Below are 18,037 nucleotides of genomic sequence, written 5' to 3'. Positions count from 1 at the left end.
TTCTCTTGCTCTGCTGAAGAGGCAAGCCACAGTCTGCGTTCCTGCATTCCCTGAATGCAAGGACCATAGAAGTTTGATTTGTAACACACTTAACCCACAGTTCCACATTTCAACAGAATTTTGCCACAAATGTTGGAGGAGTACATGCAGTGTCCTTCAGAAAGATGACAGTGCTTACACTCAGCAGAATTCCAACAGATACTGAGCTGGCCAAAATACCTCCTGATACTCCCACTTGCAATCAAGCACAGACTCATACCTTTAAATATGTCATAACAATGAAACTGTCTATTCACCACAAAAGTGCAATCATGTTTGGGGTGCAATACCGCAATTGTTTAACAGTTTACAATAGTATCGCACAAACTTAAAGAGAAGAGAAGGCAGGTAAAATGTTATCACCATGGTGAGCATAATAGGTTGAGTACTATTAAATATTTAATTTAATAAAGATCAGAGCTTCTGGAAACAACTCCAGCAGCACAGTACCCCTTACCTAAATCTGGGCCTTGATTCAAATTCTATATATGTGGTGGGGAGAATGCTGACTAATAGGCATGTGCAAAGCAGCTAGTATTCGCTTCAGATTTGGATTTGGCTTATTTGGGGGACAGTGATTCGATTCGGTGATTCGATTCACTGTCCTGAATTGATTAGGCCAAATCTGATTCAGCTATTCGGCAGCTGCTAAATTGGCTGAATCTTCAAATTAACCAGGCCCTATCCCTCATCTACTCTCCCTGCCCTGTCAACGGCTGCCCTGCCCGGCCCCAGTGTCCCGGCACTTAACAAAAAAGAAAGAAAAAAAAGTGCCGCACTCACCAGCTCCTGCCAGATGGCGGGGAGGGGAGGGTGATCCGCCTGCTCCCACTGCCGCATGCTGCATGGGGGGGGCTCTGCCACGAGCCCCCGGAGGCTCCGACGGCCACAGCAGCAGTCAGTGAGTGTGGGGTTTTTTTTTTTTTTTGAAGTGTTGAGACACTGGGGCTGGATGGGGCAGCCATTGATGGAACTGGGAGAGTGGGCAGGGGTCAGGAGGTGCTCAGGGGGACTGGGGGAGCAGGCAGGGAATGGGGCCTGGTGGGGCTCCCCCCATGGTTCCCTCCCCCCTCTTTTTGCCCTCCCCGCCCCCTCTTATTGGTCCAGCTCCCTGCAGCAGCGAGCGGGGATTGCCTCTGAATCTTTTCCGAATCAATTTGGAGGCTTCGGATTGATTTGGACCTTTTAATTGGTTTCCTGATTTGATTTGGATTAGGAGATTCGGCTGCTGAATTGGGTTGAATCTCCTCTGAATAGAATCAGCAACCAGAGTGTCGCACAACCATACTGCCTAATGTACTTCCTTTAACACTTTGGGCTTCCTTTCAGGTTTTCTCCCTGAAGTACTTTTCAAGCACAGACAATTTTTGGAAATGAGGAAGACATAACTTATAATGATGGGGCGGGGCTGCCTACATAATTTAGGAGAACACAGAGAAATAAAGAAGCATCTTCAGCTGGGCTTGGGAAGTATTTATAGACATAATAAGACTGATTTTCAGAGGTGCTCAACACTCTTATTACCCCTTAATTTTAGCTAGAGCTGTGGGTGATCAACATTTCTAAAAGTCAGGTTTTATGGTTTTGAATCATGAGCTGGAGTTTACAAAGGTAGATAATTGAGCCATGTGTCATCTATCACGCTATTAAAAAATACTGTCCATATAGCACAGTGATCTAGGTAATTGCAGCCATAGGAAAATAGTAGATATTAAATGACTAGCAAATGACTAACTTTTTTCTAGCTCTAAAAATCTATACAAAATTATCTCCTAGCAAGAATCCAGCCTGTACTATGATGGCATGCTTTGTCATAGAGGGGCCCAACATTTTTACCCATTAGTCAATAGCAGTCTTGCCATTAACTTTACAGTTGGTGCAGGATCAAGGGCTAGATGAATTGGAGTATCAGTAAGCAAGAGGATTCTTCTAGATAAGGTAGAGATCTAATTGAATGTCATCATTTACCTAATGCAATAAAGGCAAACCAAGCATGTTGCAAAGATGAGTTACAATGGCAGCCCTTGTAGGAACAGTGCCATCTATATTACTTGTATAGAGGAAGTGAGAAGAGGCAGAGAGTAATCCTACAGCACATTTTGGAGAAGACAATATATCCATCCTTTACTTCACTCTCCTTAGTACACTTCAGGTCTTCTCTACCTCCAACTCAGAGCTGGAGCTAAATGCTACAGTGTAGCCCAGAGATGTCAAACTAACTGGGCCAGATCTGGACTAATAGATATGTATAAATTGCTCTATCATTTATATATTTAATGTGTGGAGCTTGGCTGGCTATTTGACAGAGGGGATCATTGCCTCACTGCTAAAAGTTAAGTACAATCCAAAATGTCTTGTGAAGGTTGGCACAGCAGTTTGAGAGATTTGACTTGTTCTATATTGGTGTTTGAGCTCCACTCTGTGGTGCCAAAAACAATGTTAAAGCTATGAAGTGGGGCAAAATCAACCTTTTCAATTATTTCTTTACTACTGTGGGGACTCAAGATTGTCTACTGAGTGGAACTAGTTTATGTAAGGTCAGAGGGTGCAACTGTTGTATAAATAGCCAGTATATATATGACAGTAGCACAAGATGTGCTAAGCAATTTCCAAACAAAGAAGAAATTACATCCCCTTTTTCAAAAAACCTTAGATGTTGGCTAGTTGCCAAATAAGTTTTTTTCCCCCTTGACAAAATATATGGATAGTGGTTTTAGTGCTCTCATAAAGCTGGTTTTTCCATGTACTTAAAGGTTGAGTCCTACTGTATTTCAGCCCACACTGTGTGTAATCACTTGCACCTGTACACATTGAATACAGGTGTGTATTTGTTGCTACTAGATCAGAATGGTAATATTTTATGCCCCTTTTTTACCATCATAAATGACTACACAAGATGCAAGGTAATGATAATCTGCAACAGAGTATCTCCCTCAGTAACCAGGTGAAAACACCATTTTTGCAAAAATCTCCAAACAATACTCAGATACTGAAATTTCCTTGTGACTATTTTTCACTTTACATTATTTGCTGGTGAAAGGCAGTCATGCAAGGGAGGCATTACTTTGTGCTGCAAACAAAACAGACATTGGCAAATTTGTTCATTCAACTTTTAGTCTCAGTGTCCTGGAACCTCAGGGTTTTGTGGGGTTTTTCCCCTGCTTGAGGTGTCATTATATAAATAACAGATTATCCAAAACATCCAAATCTTGGGTATGACATACCCAAAATATGAGTTTTTAAACAAGGAGTCATGCTACTGTTATAAGAGTAGATGAGCGTGGTTGGTTTCATGGCGCTTGTTAGGGCTGTGCAAAGCTTCAGTTGCTGATTTGATTCAGTGGAGTTTTGGCCTGATTCGGCAGCCAAATTGCTGAACTGGAATCAAATCAGGAGACCCTTTAATCTCTCCTAATCGAATCGGAACCCTCCAAATCAATTCAGAGAGATTTGGAAGGATTCGCTGATTTGGACATAGACACAGCTTTTAATGTTTTTTCTACATATCTTAAGGTACCAGGCAGCTCATCAATGCTGCGATTGTGGGGCAGATGAAGCATCCCACAGGAGTGCAGTGGGACTGGTGTCCCCAGCGTGCTTGGCAGCAGACCTGGAAGTGGACTCGAAGCACTTCCAGTCCACTTCTGTGTCCACTGGGGAGCATGCTAGGAGGCCCCCCCGCCACGTTCTGCTGGCTTGGCAACTGGAGCCTCCTGTGTTTGGGGGGCACCTGGGGTCATCCTGCAGCCAATCGCTGAGCCAGGAGCGGGTGTGGGGGGCCCCCTGCACCCTTGGCAGTGGACCCAGAAGTGGATGGGAAGTACTTCCAGTCCAATTCCGGGTTTACCGCCGAGCACACAGGCAGCCCTTCTGCACTCCTGTGGGATGCTCCATCTGTCCCACCATTGCAGAGCCATGCCCGGTACGTCAAGGTATGTAGAAAAAACATTTAAAGCTGTATCTATGGCTGAATCGTTGATTCTCTGAATCATCATTGAATCTTCAGATTTGGGTTTGGTCGAATCGAATTGGGACAGTGATCCGAATCAATAAATCGAATCACTCTCCCTGATTCAGGCCGAATCCAAATCTGAATTGAATATGGACCATTTCACATACCCCTAGTGCTTGGTAGCTTTTTAATTCTTTTTTCAGTATAGGTTACTTTACCAAAAATTAAGAGACCCTGAAAGACTAAAACCCTGAAATCAAAACTCTTGTCTTCTTCTTATTGGAGATGAGTTATATTCATTAGAAAGAAAAAAGAAACATTTTACTTTTTTTTCCTGAAAATTGTAGTATTTACATTTATCGTGTGATGCCATGATACCAAAATCATCAGGTAGGAAGGCATTATTTGGCTGATTCATCCTGGCAGTCAGATCAGGTTGTTCTCATTAGTTCTCACTCAGGGCATGAGAGTCTTTAAAGAAAATGAGACATAAGGCAAGGAGCTTGTAATGGGAGGAACACTTGTAACAGCCAATTTTTTTAAACTGTGATTAAAGAAACAGCCTAGGATCAGCCTATTTTGGATAATATTCCACTGTGTGAACTAGTATATGGTATGGCAACTGCAATTTTTCATATGCCTTTAAAAGCAAAGAAAATAGGTAGGAAAAGGAAGGGAAGCAATGGCCTATTAGAGCACTTGCAAGAATTACCATTGAAGGCAATGAGAGCTCTGGTTTATTCTTACAGAATCAGTTCCCCATATTTGGAATCAAATGTCAGCGGAATATTCCTGTGTTGGGTCCTATGACACATAGTTAACAAACACCAAGAGGCATGAGTAATGGTCTGGCCATTGCAGGGCTGTTTTCACAAAATCCTTTTATTACAGTGTGTCTATTAGACTTTTCTCCCTGAGACCTTCCATGTCAAGACCCATAAATCATAATCTTGATTGCTAAAAATCTGTCTTTAGGCTTTGAGATCATAAGGAGACCTTAACAACCTGCGTTATAAATCTTACCCGTGGAGTTAATATCTGTGGAAAATTGGCTTTATTTGAAGCACATTGTTTCTAATTAATTCACATTCATGACAGAAGCAATTAAAGCCAGTTCCATAATGGCAACAAGATAATGGTGACCAGTAAGGGGAACATACCATTCAAGAAGCAGGCCTTGCTGTAAGTGAAACTACTTTGTAGACAAACAATTAAAAGGGTAATATTAATGGTGCATGACATTGTACTATAGTGATAGTCTCCTTGGGAAAGAGAAATTTTGAAGTAAAACCAGATAATACCGAGGCTAATGCTTTTATTCAAGCCTCATAACTATGCCTTAGGCTTGTCTTTTTGGAATGCTTGGTATCTGTAATGCTCTGTATGAGTATTCTGAAATGCTTAGACATTTGAGACTTGCCTGGACTGTGCTACAAGCTACTGGATACTGTAATTCTAGCATTAACTGCTTTGCATCTTAGTTTCCACTATCTGTGGAAGTGGGAATGAGTATGACTTTATAATCTTTTTGCACAGTGTTTTGAGATTGTTAACTGGAAGCATGCTAGATACGTACAACATGTTACCATTTAAACATCCAGGGCCTGTACAGAAATTACATGTATTGTAAGTTAAACATGCAGAAAGCACATTTCAGCTGTAACAGAACGGATGTTCCCAGCACATAAAATGGTTTAAAAATGACAGATCCCTTTCTACAGTAACCCTGGATGGATGTGGTATCAGACTAAAGCACTTTAGGTTAGAGTGCTTCATTGAATGTCTGTCCCATCCCAAGGCAAGGTAGATCAGATTTTCCTGGCATCCCAGAGGCCCCTCGCTGGGTGGCTTGCTAGCCTTGGTGGGTGCTTGTCTGCTTTGGGCACGCCCTGCCCCCATGCTGTCACAGAGAGGAGGTAGAAAAGGCTGTCTCCTCCCTGCATGACCAGGCAGGAGTGTTGGGGAAATTTTGGACTTCTGGGCTGGGTCCACACAGCAGGGGGCTCCTTCCTCCACTGCCCCAGAGTCTTGACAGTTGCAGCCAGAAGCTGCAGCACAGGGATACCTGGCCTGGCTTTTTACCATGCTGGGAACTGGGGGTGGGGGAAGAGAGTTTTTCTACCATGTGGACATGGCCTGCCCACCCCCCCCCCCAACCCAGCAGTCTTGGGGGCGGGGCGGGACATGGTATGAGTGGGGCCTATCTCAGCCCTTGACAGCTGGGAGCTGCAGCTCAGAGCCTCATGGTTTTTCATTCTACTGGGAACTGGGGGTGGGGAAACAGAGCCCCCTTGCTACATAGACCTGGCCTGGCTTCTCCCAGGACGGGACCCAGCAAGCTGTGGCGGGAGGGGAGGGGAAGGAGAAGTGAGGAGAGGGAGATGGGACCTCACAGCAGAGGTCTCCTTTTTCCCCACTTTTCCTGCCCCAACCACTGCAAGGGAAAAAGGAAGAGGAAGCTTGAGGCTGGAGTTAAGGGGTAGAGAGAACAACATGCACATGGAACCTGGCCAGCCCTACACAGAAGAGTGCACAGTGGAGCTGGAGCTCTTACTGGCTTGGTCAGCCAGGACTGTGTACTGAAGAATCTGGACTCAGACTTGTGGGCAGCTGCAGGCTGTTGTTTTAGCACTCTAAGGACTAAAGGCTTGTTTGGGGACACCTCCGGAGGTATAGGGGAGAAATGAAGGTGCTAAGTATATGTTACCACAGTGATGATGTTTCTTTTTCTTTTACCTGCTTTCTACTTTTGGCCTCTTAGCTTTTGATGCTAACCTCTATGATTTTCTATATAAAAGTGGGAATGGCCCCTTGTTTCTTGTGCTAGTTTCTGGGGTTGCAGGGTTGGCATACCATTATTTTTCCAGGCCGTGTTACACCAGCTTGGCTTGATTCTTTCAGGGCTAGGTGGTTTCCTTATCCATTGGACCTGGTATTTTTTATTATTTCAAACTTCATTGCAGCAGCTGAAACCTCCTTTTCCAGTTTTCCTAGATTCATTACTTCTGATTGACTCTTTACAGCTCAATAATGAGACATAGCATGCAGAACAAATAGCTTAAATCTCCTGTTGACAAATGTGGTGATAACTCATTTGCTAGCCATATTGGACCAAAGCAGTAAGCCTGTCACACAGTAATCTTGAAAAAATATGCCCTTGTCACTTGGGAATTTAGTAGGGTTATCTATTTTAAACTTCTACTTCCTAAGGCTGAAGTACAGAAAGATAAACATTCCCTAAACTGCAGTACTCAGTGCTGTGCTCGTTGGGTATAAAAAGATGTTACCGAATGAAGTGGATCAGCTGTGGTGGGAGGTGTTCTGTCACAACTGATTCATTTCATTGGGTGAAATATATGTCACCCATTATCAGAACACAAAATATGGTAACCCTGCATTATCCCATATCAGGTAGGGGCCCGATCCTGCAGGACAATGGGTGACTTGTTCCTCACTTACAGAGATGTGCCCTGGAGATTTCCTGGGGATGTTTATGTAAGAGATACAGCCTGGGTTTCCCTGCTTAGAGACCCACCTTGGAGATTCCCCAGAGCACATGTTTAGTAGGGCTATGCGAAGCTTCGGTCCCTGATTTGATTCGGTGGAGATTTGGCCCAATTCGGTGGCCAAATCTCCAAATCTGAATTTAATCTCTTCCAATCAAATTGGAACACTCCAAATTGATTCAGAGAGATTCGGAGATTCAGACATAGACACAGCTTTAAATGTTTTTTCTACATACCTCAAGGTAGCAAGGGCTGTGAGGTAGAGTGCTGTGATGCTGCTGTGATGCTGAGGTGCATGAAGTGTCCCACAGAAGTGCAGGGGGCTCCCCAGCGCACTTGGCAGCAGACCCGAAAGTGGACCAGAAGCACTTCCGGTCCACTTCTGGATCCATCCCCAGCTTGGTAATTGGTGCCTCCTGGGTTTGGAGGGAGCACCTGGGGTCCCCCCATGGCCAATCGCTGAGTCGGGGAGGTGGGGGTGGGACCTTCAGTGCACTCCCTGGCAGACCTAGAAGTGGACCAGAAGTACTTCTGGGTTCACCACTAAGCACGTGGAGGGCCCCCCGCACTCTTGTGGGACACTCCATGTGCCCCAGCATCACAGCAATAATGAGCTGCACTGGTACTTCAAGGTATGTAGAAAAAACTTTTAAAGCCTAGTCTGTGTCTGAATCGCTGATTCTCCAAATCAGCATTGAATCTTCTGGTTCAGATTTGGCCGAATCAAATGAGGGACATTAATCCGAATCAATGAATCGAATCACTGTCCCTGATTTGGGCCAAATCTGAATCGCATAGAGCCCACTTTGCACACCCCTAATGTCTAAGTATGAAACTCTGGCTTTGTTTACAGAGATGTGCCCTGGGAAATGCATCTCTGTAAGCAGAGAAAGTTGGGGTTCCCTGCTTAGAGACACACCCTGGAGATTGCTGGGGACATGTCTGTGTAAGAGGGAAAACCCAGGCAGGTGCTCCCAGAGCTCGAGAGACCCAGTTCTGTGCAGGAATTCCCAGGATGCATAGGATTGGGCCCCTCAAGCCACAGAAGGGCCTGCCTATGGCAGCCGGAGAGTTGGGGGAGCTGTGGGCTGCCTGCAGTTTCATGCCATAAAGCAAATAGATGTCTGCCACAAAAAACTAGAAGAAACTATTGCCACCTTTGTCATGGGCACAGATTTTGGGCATTGGTGGCATTCAGAGGGGCCTGGGCATTGTTTTGGCAACACAAAGGCGACATCTTTTTCCACCCTTTGTATCTGCTAAATTGGAAGAACTTTGAAATGGCAACATCGATACTGGTTTCAGTAGGTTTAGAAAAATTCAGTGTACTAACATTAGTGTATATATTTTTATTGTGTTGTGATGTTTAATTAGTTAATATATGTAAGAAATGTTGAGATTCTTTTATCAAGGAGAGGTATGACTGATGTGGAAAGTAGTTAGTATGTTGCTTTAATTGGTTCTAAGGACCAATATATTTCTGTGTTAGATTATATGATATAACCAAAGATGATTTCAGGACATATTCTGAAATTAGGTACACAAATATCATTTTAACCAAAATATTCATGTCCAAAGGAAGAGTAAAACATGAGGACCCTGAAGATTTATTCAGAGCTTATCTTTCAATCTAACTTTGATTTTCTTTTCATTTAGTATGACTTTTTGTTAGATTTAACTTTCTGTAACGGAACTTTTCACCTTCTAGTCTTATTTTCCTATAAAAGCATTGCAAATCTAACAGTATTTCGTTTTCATTTTACAAATCAATGAAGTTTAAGTGAAACTCTTTCCATAACCCTTATGTCAACAGAACTTGGCACATCACAATAATTTAAGCTAATATGGATGATAAAAGAAGATAAAAAACATTTTTCAGTTTCAAGTAACTATTTCATATATATACCTTTAAGGGGTGTGTCTGGTTTTCTGCATTACTAAGTATAATTTGACTCATGTTTATATTTATTTTTAATTAGTTACTGAAATCTCTTAAGTACTTTAGGCTAAGTTGCTTCATCTGCTCTTAAAAATCAGCAAATTTAAAATGTTTTCATGTTGATTATTTCTTTGGGTGTTTCATAATTTAAGACATCTGTAGTATAACCACTACCTTAACATTTGAAACAAATGAGTAATAATACCGTAAACGTAGCAAAAGGTATGTGTGTGTGTTTTAACATACACACATGCACATATATTTGTTGTTTCATATATAACATTGTTGTTATATATATAACATATATATATGGTTAGGGGCTTGCAGGCCAAGCCCTATGAGGAGAGATTAGGGCATCTGGACCTCTTCAGCCTCCACACGAGAAGGTTAAGAGGCGACTTTGTGGCTGCCTATAAGTTCATCATGGGGGCACAGAAGGGAATTGGTGAGGCTTTACTCACCAAGGCGCCCCTGGGGGTTATAAGAAATAATGGCCATAAGCTAGCAGAGAGCAGATTTAGACTGGACATTAGGAAGAACTTCTTCAGTTACAGTGGCCAAGGTCTGGAACGGGCTCCCAAGGGATGTGGTGCTCTCCCCTACCCTGGGGGTCTTCAAGAGGAGGTTAGATAGGCATCTAGCTGGGGTCATCTAAACCCAGAACTCTTTCCTGCCTATGCAGGGAGTCGGACTCGATGATCTGTTGAGGTTCCTTCCAACCCTAACATCTATGAACATAAAACACAATGTTTTATATATAAAATGTTATCTATAACAAATATACAGATTTGTTTTCTATATAGCATTGTTCATTATGTCAGTTGTATAAGGGATTGAAAAATTGAGCTAAATCCTGAGAAAAGCTCAGAGCACTTCTGTCACTCACTGAAGTTAAAAGAAGTTGGCAGTGCTCAGAACCTCTCAGATTTTTCCAGATGAATATATCAGTGAATGGATTAGTGCTATTTTCCTGACTCCAATCACATTGTATGTTATTGGGCGCATCTACACATGCATTTACTCCAGCCTAAACTTACTCTGTTGTAAGCTACTCTGGAGTAAGCATTTTCAAGCAGGCGTCTACACATGTAGGGTTTAGGGAGAAGATTTGCTGCTCTTTGCACTAAGTTTGCTGCTCTTTGCACTTGGACAAGGGAGAAGAGATTGATATAATATATCTGGACTTCAAAAAAGCCTTTGATCTGGTGTCCCATGATCTCCTCTTGGAAAAACTGGCCAACTGGCCAACTGCGGCCTTGGCTACATCACAGTGCGATGGCTGGGGAATTGGCTCTGAGGCCGGATCCAGAGAGTGGTAGTTGACAGAAGTGAATCATCATGGTGCTCCGAGACCAGTGGTGTCCCCCAAGGCTCTGTTCTTGGACCTGTTCTCTTTAATGTCTTTATTAACGATGTGGACACCGGTGTGAGAAGTGGGCTGGCCAAGTTAGCCGATGACACTTAACTTTGGGGTAGAGCGTCCACACTCGAGGATAGGCTGGTGATCCAGGCTGACCTGGATAGGTTTAGAAAGTGTGTGAATATAAACCTGATGACCTACAGAAAAATGCAAGGTACTCCACCTGTGGGGAGGGAGGGGGAATCCCACAGCATGCTTATAGGCTTGGCAGTGCTATGCTTGCTAGCACCGCAGCTGAAAGAGACTTGAGAGTCATAATTGATCACAAGATGAACATGAGCTACCAATGCATGAGCCTCCCACTGTACTTGGCCTTGGTGAGGTCACAGCTGGAGTACTGCATCCAATTCTGGGCTCCACAATTCAAGAAGGATGTGGAGAAGCTTGAAAGAGTCCAGGGGCAAGCCATGTGCATGATCAGAGGGCAAGAGAAGAGGCTTTACGATGAGAGACTGAGAGCTATGGGACTCTTCAGCCTGGAAAAGTGCAGGCTCAGGGGTGACTTGGGGGCAGCCTACAAGTACATAAGGGGCATGCATTAGGATCTGGGGGAATGCCTGTTCACCAGAGCACCCCAAGGGTTGACAAGGTCCAATGGTCACAAACTCCTCCAAGACCATTTTAGGCTGGACTTAAGCAAAAACTTCTTTGCTGTCTGAGCCCCCAAGGCCTGGGATAGACTCCCCCTAGAGGTGGTGCAAGCACCTACTCTTTTAAGAAATGTTTGGATACTTATCTTGCTGGGTTCCTTTGACTCTAGCTGACTTCTTTCCCCTGATGATCTTTCGAGGTCCCTTCCAGCCCTAATGTCTTTAAAATCTGTGAAATCTATGAAGTTTCCTGCAGCCCTGCAATGGGTCCCTGCTGCTACTGGGTGGGGGTGGAGCTTCAGGCTCTGGCTGCAGCTGCCAGCACATGGCAGCCCTTTTTAAAAGCCAGCCCTGCTTGCTGCATTGTAGCTAGCTCCTTCCTTGCCCAGAAGCAATGTGTCAAGTGTAGGGGCAGCACACGGCAGATCTCTCCTTGGCCACTCTGACTCCTCATGCTATGGGTGCTCTAGCCGCTGCTCCTGGCAGTGACAACCAGAGCCCCAGGCTCCTGCTGGCCTCTGTGCTGGCCCTGCTGCCCCTCCACACCAACCTCTGCCTGGCCCATGGCTGTCTCACCCTGTCCAGCTCCCCACCACGGTCCAGACTTCCTACCTGGCTGTAGTGCACCATCCCAGGGCCACCACTGTCACCATGCAACTGCTGCCAGTAGGGATGCTGACAAGGGGCTTTTGGATGCCACTGCCAGGGCATTGCACATCCAGCACACCTCAGATGATGAGCAGTGGCTGGAAGGCTTCTGCATGACCCAGATCTAGACAGCCAGTGTGGCAGAGCACCCGTGGGGTGCTCATCACTTTAAGGCTATCACAGGCTCTGGGGGAGCCTGTTTTTGGGAGCAGCAGGGAAAAGCCTTCCCTGCTAAATATGGTAAGGGGGAAGGTGGGTATCAGAGCACCTTAAGTGCTCTGCCACTTTAAGACCTGGATCAGGGAGCAGGCAGGTGTGGCTCAGCACTGACAGGTGGCCATTTTAAGTCCCATGCCAGCAGGGCTGGGGGCAGTAGCTTGCTGCCAGACACCAAGGAAGCAACATCTCCCAGAGGGGCTGCTGCTCTGAGAACAGTCCGGAGGTAAGGGCAAGGCTGTGGGGAAGGAGGAGGCCTCTTTGGTCTTGGGTATAACCTAAAATTTCACCCTGCCAGGATAGGGCGACCTGGTGGTCTTGCCTGTGGCAGGACAGGGCCAGCAAATGCCAGGATTGAGGACCTCCCTGGTGTAAGCTGGGTTGGGGTGCCTAAGCCCCTGCTCCCACCCTCGCCCCTCAGTTGGTTACATGGGTAACATCGGAGGGAGTAGTGAGGCCAGGGACATTTGTAGGGGACACCTGAGCCCATTGTGGGTGGAAGACCCCAAAGGGGAGTAGTGGAGGCCGGGTAAGCTTTGAGAAGCAGCTGAGCCTGAAGGAGTGGAAGACCCTGTAAGAGGAGCAGTTGAGACGCTGGGGAGAGGGAGCGAGTTGTGGGCCAGGCATGCCAACGAGCAGCACCTGAGTCTGCAGGGGTGTTCAACCCCAGGTCCCAGAGTATGGGGCGAAGTTGAGAGTGGCAGTTGTGGAGCCCTGTGAGCGAGGGGCATGAGTTGGGGCCCTGTGGGCAGGGGCTTGAGTTTGGCCCTGCTAGCATTGGGCCCTGAGTTAGAATCAGCTAAGCCTTTGGGCGCCTGAGGCAGCAGGTGGGCCAGAAACCAATGGGAAGGTGGCAGAAGATGAGCTGCAAGGGGAATAGGGGACAAGACATCATCCCCTTTATGGAGAGCAGCTGGAGGAGTTACCTGGCTACGAGACCAGGGGAAGATTCTTCCCTTTACATCACACAGTGCCCCCTCCCCCTCCAACACTCAGAGCCTCCCACCCCCTCTCTGACACTTGGAGCCCCCCTCCCTCCACTCTCAACAAACAGAGCCCCTCTACCACCCTCCCCATCTACCAAAAATACAAAACCATTTTCCCAGAGTGGGGGGCTATGGGTTGGGGGCATCTAGGGGGCAGAGCCTTGGGACAGATGCTCAGCACTCCAGCCTCTGGGCCTTCCTTCTCAGGTGTGGACACTGCAATGGGTGCAGTAGGTGGGGGGCTCACCCAGGGGTGATGGCCGCTGCCAGTCCTGCAGTGTGAGTGGCTCCCCCTCTTTCAGGTGCTGTCCATGGCCAGCAGTGTGCATTCCTGATTGCACTGCTGGAAGCTCTGGCTCTGCACCTGTGTGGAGCCATGACAAGTGGCAGGCCTGGGCCCACGTGTGTGTGTGGGGGGGGGGGCGGGGGGGAGGGCTGGGTGGTGGTGGACCTGGGGCAGGGACTGGGCCAGGGGCCCCAGTGGCTGGAGGCATGGTAGGACCTCCTCCCAGGTCCAGACAGCATCTGTTGCTGGGTGGCGAGTGGCTGCCAGGGAGCATGTGGGGCTAGGGTTGGCAGCTGGGCAGCAGACAACTGCCAGGGCCAGAACGGTGTCCAGCACCCAGTGGTCATCATCTGTGGCCTGTGCTGCCTGGCCCAGCTGGATGGTATTATGCTCCTGCAGCACCTGCACCTTGGCCTGAAATTGCTAGTTCACCTGCTCCTGCTTCTCCTCATTCCAGTCCTGAACCTCTTCATGCCAGACCTGCGCATCCTTGTGGGCTATGCCCTCCACCCACCAGGCCCCTGCACCCTCTGCACACCCCTCCAAGACCACCATCAGCTGCTCAAGAAAGACGGTGCAGTTCATTGTGCACCTCTGGTGGAGCCTGCACATCTGCAGCACCCCAGCTGTGCATGCTGGTGACCCTGAGGCCACATTCCCACTGCCAAGTGTGGCCTCTTACCTGTGTCCAGCTGCAGGACCTGCAGGGCCATGAGACAGAAGCTTTTTGTGAGAGTTTGCAACATTTCAGAGAGAAAATGCTCTTTACCAAGGGCTATGTGCTGCCCGACCTCATATCGAGGGCAGGCATGTATGGGTTACCAGGGACCATGGTAAGTGGCTGGGTAGGCCCAGGCCCAGGCCCAGGCAGGAACTGGCTGGGCCCCCCCAGCCTCACTTAATGCCATGGGGCTTGCAGGCTGCTGGATGCTGGCTGCAGGCAGCCTGCCTCCCCCACCCCATTCCCAGACCGGAACAGGCCAGGCTCTTGGCAACACCTGCTGTCATGGCTCCAGACCCTCACCCCCTCTTGTAGGCCAGCTGCTCTGCTGCACTGCTTTACTGCTGCCCAGTCCATGGCACCTGAGCTCAGGTGGCATGGGGCTCCCAGACAACTGGGATGAGGAGCTGGCTGTGCCCCACCCTACCCACTTGGGGCCTGTCTGGGGAGGTGCCCTGGGGCTAGCCCCCCATTGTGCTGCCACTGCATCCTGAGCGTGCCCCTGCTGCATGTGTCCTGGAAGGTGCACAATGAGCTGTTTGTGGGGATTGAGGGGTGGTGTGGCTGATCCTCATGGTTCCCTGGGTGCACCTGCACTCTTGGTATGGGATCATGAGCTATGGCAGCACAGTGGGCAAGCCTGGCCTGCCCTGCAACCTCCACCCCTTCCTGGAGGGCTATTTGTGACTGCGCTACACATCTCTACCCCCACTGCCAAGAAGGACAACGCCATGGCATCAATGCATTCCTCAGTGTGTGAGAGATCCATGCCTGCCTAGGTGCAGGGGCACAGGCTATTCAATACAGTTCTGAACTGTGTCCTGCCTCTGTGCATCAGGGAATCTGGGGTGAGGGGAGTGTGGCCAGGTCAGGTGGGAAGGGGAGCAGGGGCACGGGGTAGGGGCCTCTCCCTAGTGCAGGGCTTACCATGTGGCCAGGGGTGGTGTGGCTGGTAACTCAGCATGGTTCTGCCTATCGATGATGGCGTGCAGCTGCAGTTGGTGTCCTCGGACTGTGGGGCATAGCAGTCGGGGAGTTTATGGAATGGGCCACTGGGCTTCTGAGGTGTCCTCCCCTGGTGATGTGTCACTCGGGGTGCCAGGCTGGGGCAGGGGCTCAGGCAGGCCTCCCATACTAGTGTATACTGAACAGCTGAGTCCTGGGACCCAGGGCACAAGAATGGTCGTCACTTGCCACATAAAGGGCATGGTCTTGCGGGCACAGCTGGACTGATGATTGTGGTTGGTCATAGTGACCTATTGTGCCTGCAAGTCCTTGACCTTTATGTGGTACTGCTGCACCAACTGGTTGTGCCCTTGTTCCCTCATCCAGCCTGACAGTGCCTCATAAATATGCATGTTGGAGTGCCCACCCTGCCCAAACTGGTGTTGCACCTCTGCCTTGCTTCCCAGCACCATGGGGTTGCCAATCTCCTCCTTGGTTCAGCTGGGGCCCCAGGTGGAAGGCATGGGTGTGGGCATATCCATAGATGGGGAAGAGGCCATGTTGGGTCCCACACTGGCTCTCTGGGCCCCTGCACAGCTGTCCCTGAGCTGCCAGGCCTGGATAGCTGCCAGCAGTGCCCAGCTCTGGACCATGGCACAAGACAGTTTGCCACACCACAGAGGCAATGCCCCACAACAGCTGTGGGTGCAGGGCAGGCTGCTGGGGGTATGCTGCAGGCAGATGGTGCTGGCCCTGCTGGCCAGAGGCTGCCTGCAGGTGGCCCTGGGGACTGGCAGGCCAAGCCAGAGGCTGCAGCAGCCTGAAGCACCCTGCTGGCCTGGATGGCACTGTCCTGGTAGCTGAGCAGCAGTGTGGTGCCAGACAGCAGAGCTGGGGTGCTGGCAGGTAGGCACAGCTAAGGTGTGGCCTGCCCAGGGGGACATATGGGTTTGCAGTGCCCTCAGGCTCCATGTCTGTGTGCCCCAGGGCTCAAAATGCTTGCAGTCTTTTTTTAAAGCCTGCAGACAGGGACTGCCATAGGAGCAATCTAGCCCTGAGCTAGGAGAGGCTCCTAGTCTGCAGCCCCCTAGTGGCTTGGAACACCCAGGAGCAAACTTGCTCCAGGGTTGCATATACATGTGCGCTACTGTGCAGTAACTAATCCATGTTAAATTTGCTACTTGTAGTTGCAAGTAGCAAATTTAAATGGGATTAAGGGTTTTTACTATGCAGGAAGTGCACGTCCATGTAAATGAGCCTGCTTACTGCTCAGTAAAATACGCTAATGCACATTACTGTGTCTCATGTATGTGCCCAGCGTGTTACAGATTATAATTATTATTCATTACTCACATTTATGAATACCTAAAGTCTCCAAGTGAAATCTAGATCCATTTTGGTAAACCTTGTAAAAGTACAGAGAGTCAGCAATTTTCTGGAGGGCACACAACAAGTCTGTGGCAGAGTGCAGAATTCAACCCTAAGTCTTCTGAATTCTTGTCTTAGTTCCTCTAACCAGAAGCTCATCCTTTCTCTGTTAAAAATTGTCAAACTTCTATAGCAGTTGTTATTACTTTCTGTTTTAACAAGATGTCAGTGTCTGATATCTCATGACTGTCTGTTTGTGGTGGGTTTTGGTACCACAGTAATAACAATACTTATTTGTTGTGAAGAAAGGACCAAGATGGAAGAGTGACTACACCACAATAGTATCCAGTTCATTTTCTGAGAAATGATTACACATGATTACTGTGGGGATGGAAAAACTGGTTTTGGCAAAATAAGATCTTGAAATGTATCTTTCACCCACACAGAATCAAAATCTTTGTTTGCGTTAAGATAATTTTCTTGCAGTCTTCCATAAATCCAGGCTCTGGGATGCTTCATCTTCTTCTTTTCTCTTTAGTCTAATCTCATATCTTTTCTTCATGGATCCTGCCCCTCTTCACTTTTCTAGTACCTTTCCTCATTCCTGACTTTTACTGTTGACTAAAGCTCACATGCTTTCCATGTGTTTCAGTTGCCCAAGCATGTGCATAACTTGCTGATGGACCTAGTTCTCTGGGAGCATACCTACACGTGCAATTAACAGGGAACAATAAATTCTGGCCCATACCATGCTGGAGTTTATTGCTCCCAGGCACTATGTTTGAATGTGCAACCAGGACTGCAGCACGTTGAGCTGGGTCAGAGCAGCCCTGGGTGGCAGGGGACCAGGAGGTCATCATGCCAGCCTGGAGTTGCTCTGACTCAACTCAACTTGCTGTGGAGGTGCTGGCTGGGGCACGAGGGTACTCCATTGCAGGCTATCTGGCAGGCAGCCCCCACATTGAAGCTCCCTTGTGCCCCAGCCAGCCCCATCAGTGTCTACATATGTGTTGCTATGCATTAAAGAAATCAGCTGTAGGATAGTATCTGAATTTACAAGCACTAACCTGTGGCAGAGTTAATTAGTTTCCTGCGGCCTAATTGGTGTGCATGTGTAGATGCTGAGACTTTATTGTGGAGCTAATCATGTAAATGCGCCTTGGGTCAGCTAAGTCACTTGAGCCTCAGAACGAAAAGTTTGCCTTTCATTAGGAAGCCCGGAACCTGAAATGTGATGCTTCCTTAGTAATCTATTTGAGCAGTAATGAAAATGGATAAATGGATTGCATTTGTAGCTGCAGAATTTAATTCACATTCCCATATTTTCTTCATCTGCCCACAGAACTGTCTTCACTTTATGGTTATTTTTTGACAATGCTAATAATGATTTAAGGGGCTCACAAACCAGGAGAAATGTAAAA

General features: G+C 47.6%; 1 protein-coding gene across 5 annotated transcripts in view; it reads left to right on the top strand.

Annotated features, from left to right (window-relative positions):
- The window catches only part of INSC (INSC spindle orientation adaptor protein), a 289,967-nt gene that overhangs the window by 172,218 nt on the left and 99,712 nt on the right, over positions 1-18,037 (top strand). The window lies entirely within an intron of this gene.

The sequence above is a fragment of the Alligator mississippiensis genome, chromosome 2, assembly GCF_030867095.1.
Source record: "Alligator mississippiensis isolate rAllMis1 chromosome 2, rAllMis1, whole genome shotgun sequence".
Taxonomy (NCBI): domain Eukaryota; kingdom Metazoa; phylum Chordata; order Crocodylia; family Alligatoridae; genus Alligator; species Alligator mississippiensis.
This window is presented reverse-complemented; position numbering and strand designations above follow the sequence as displayed.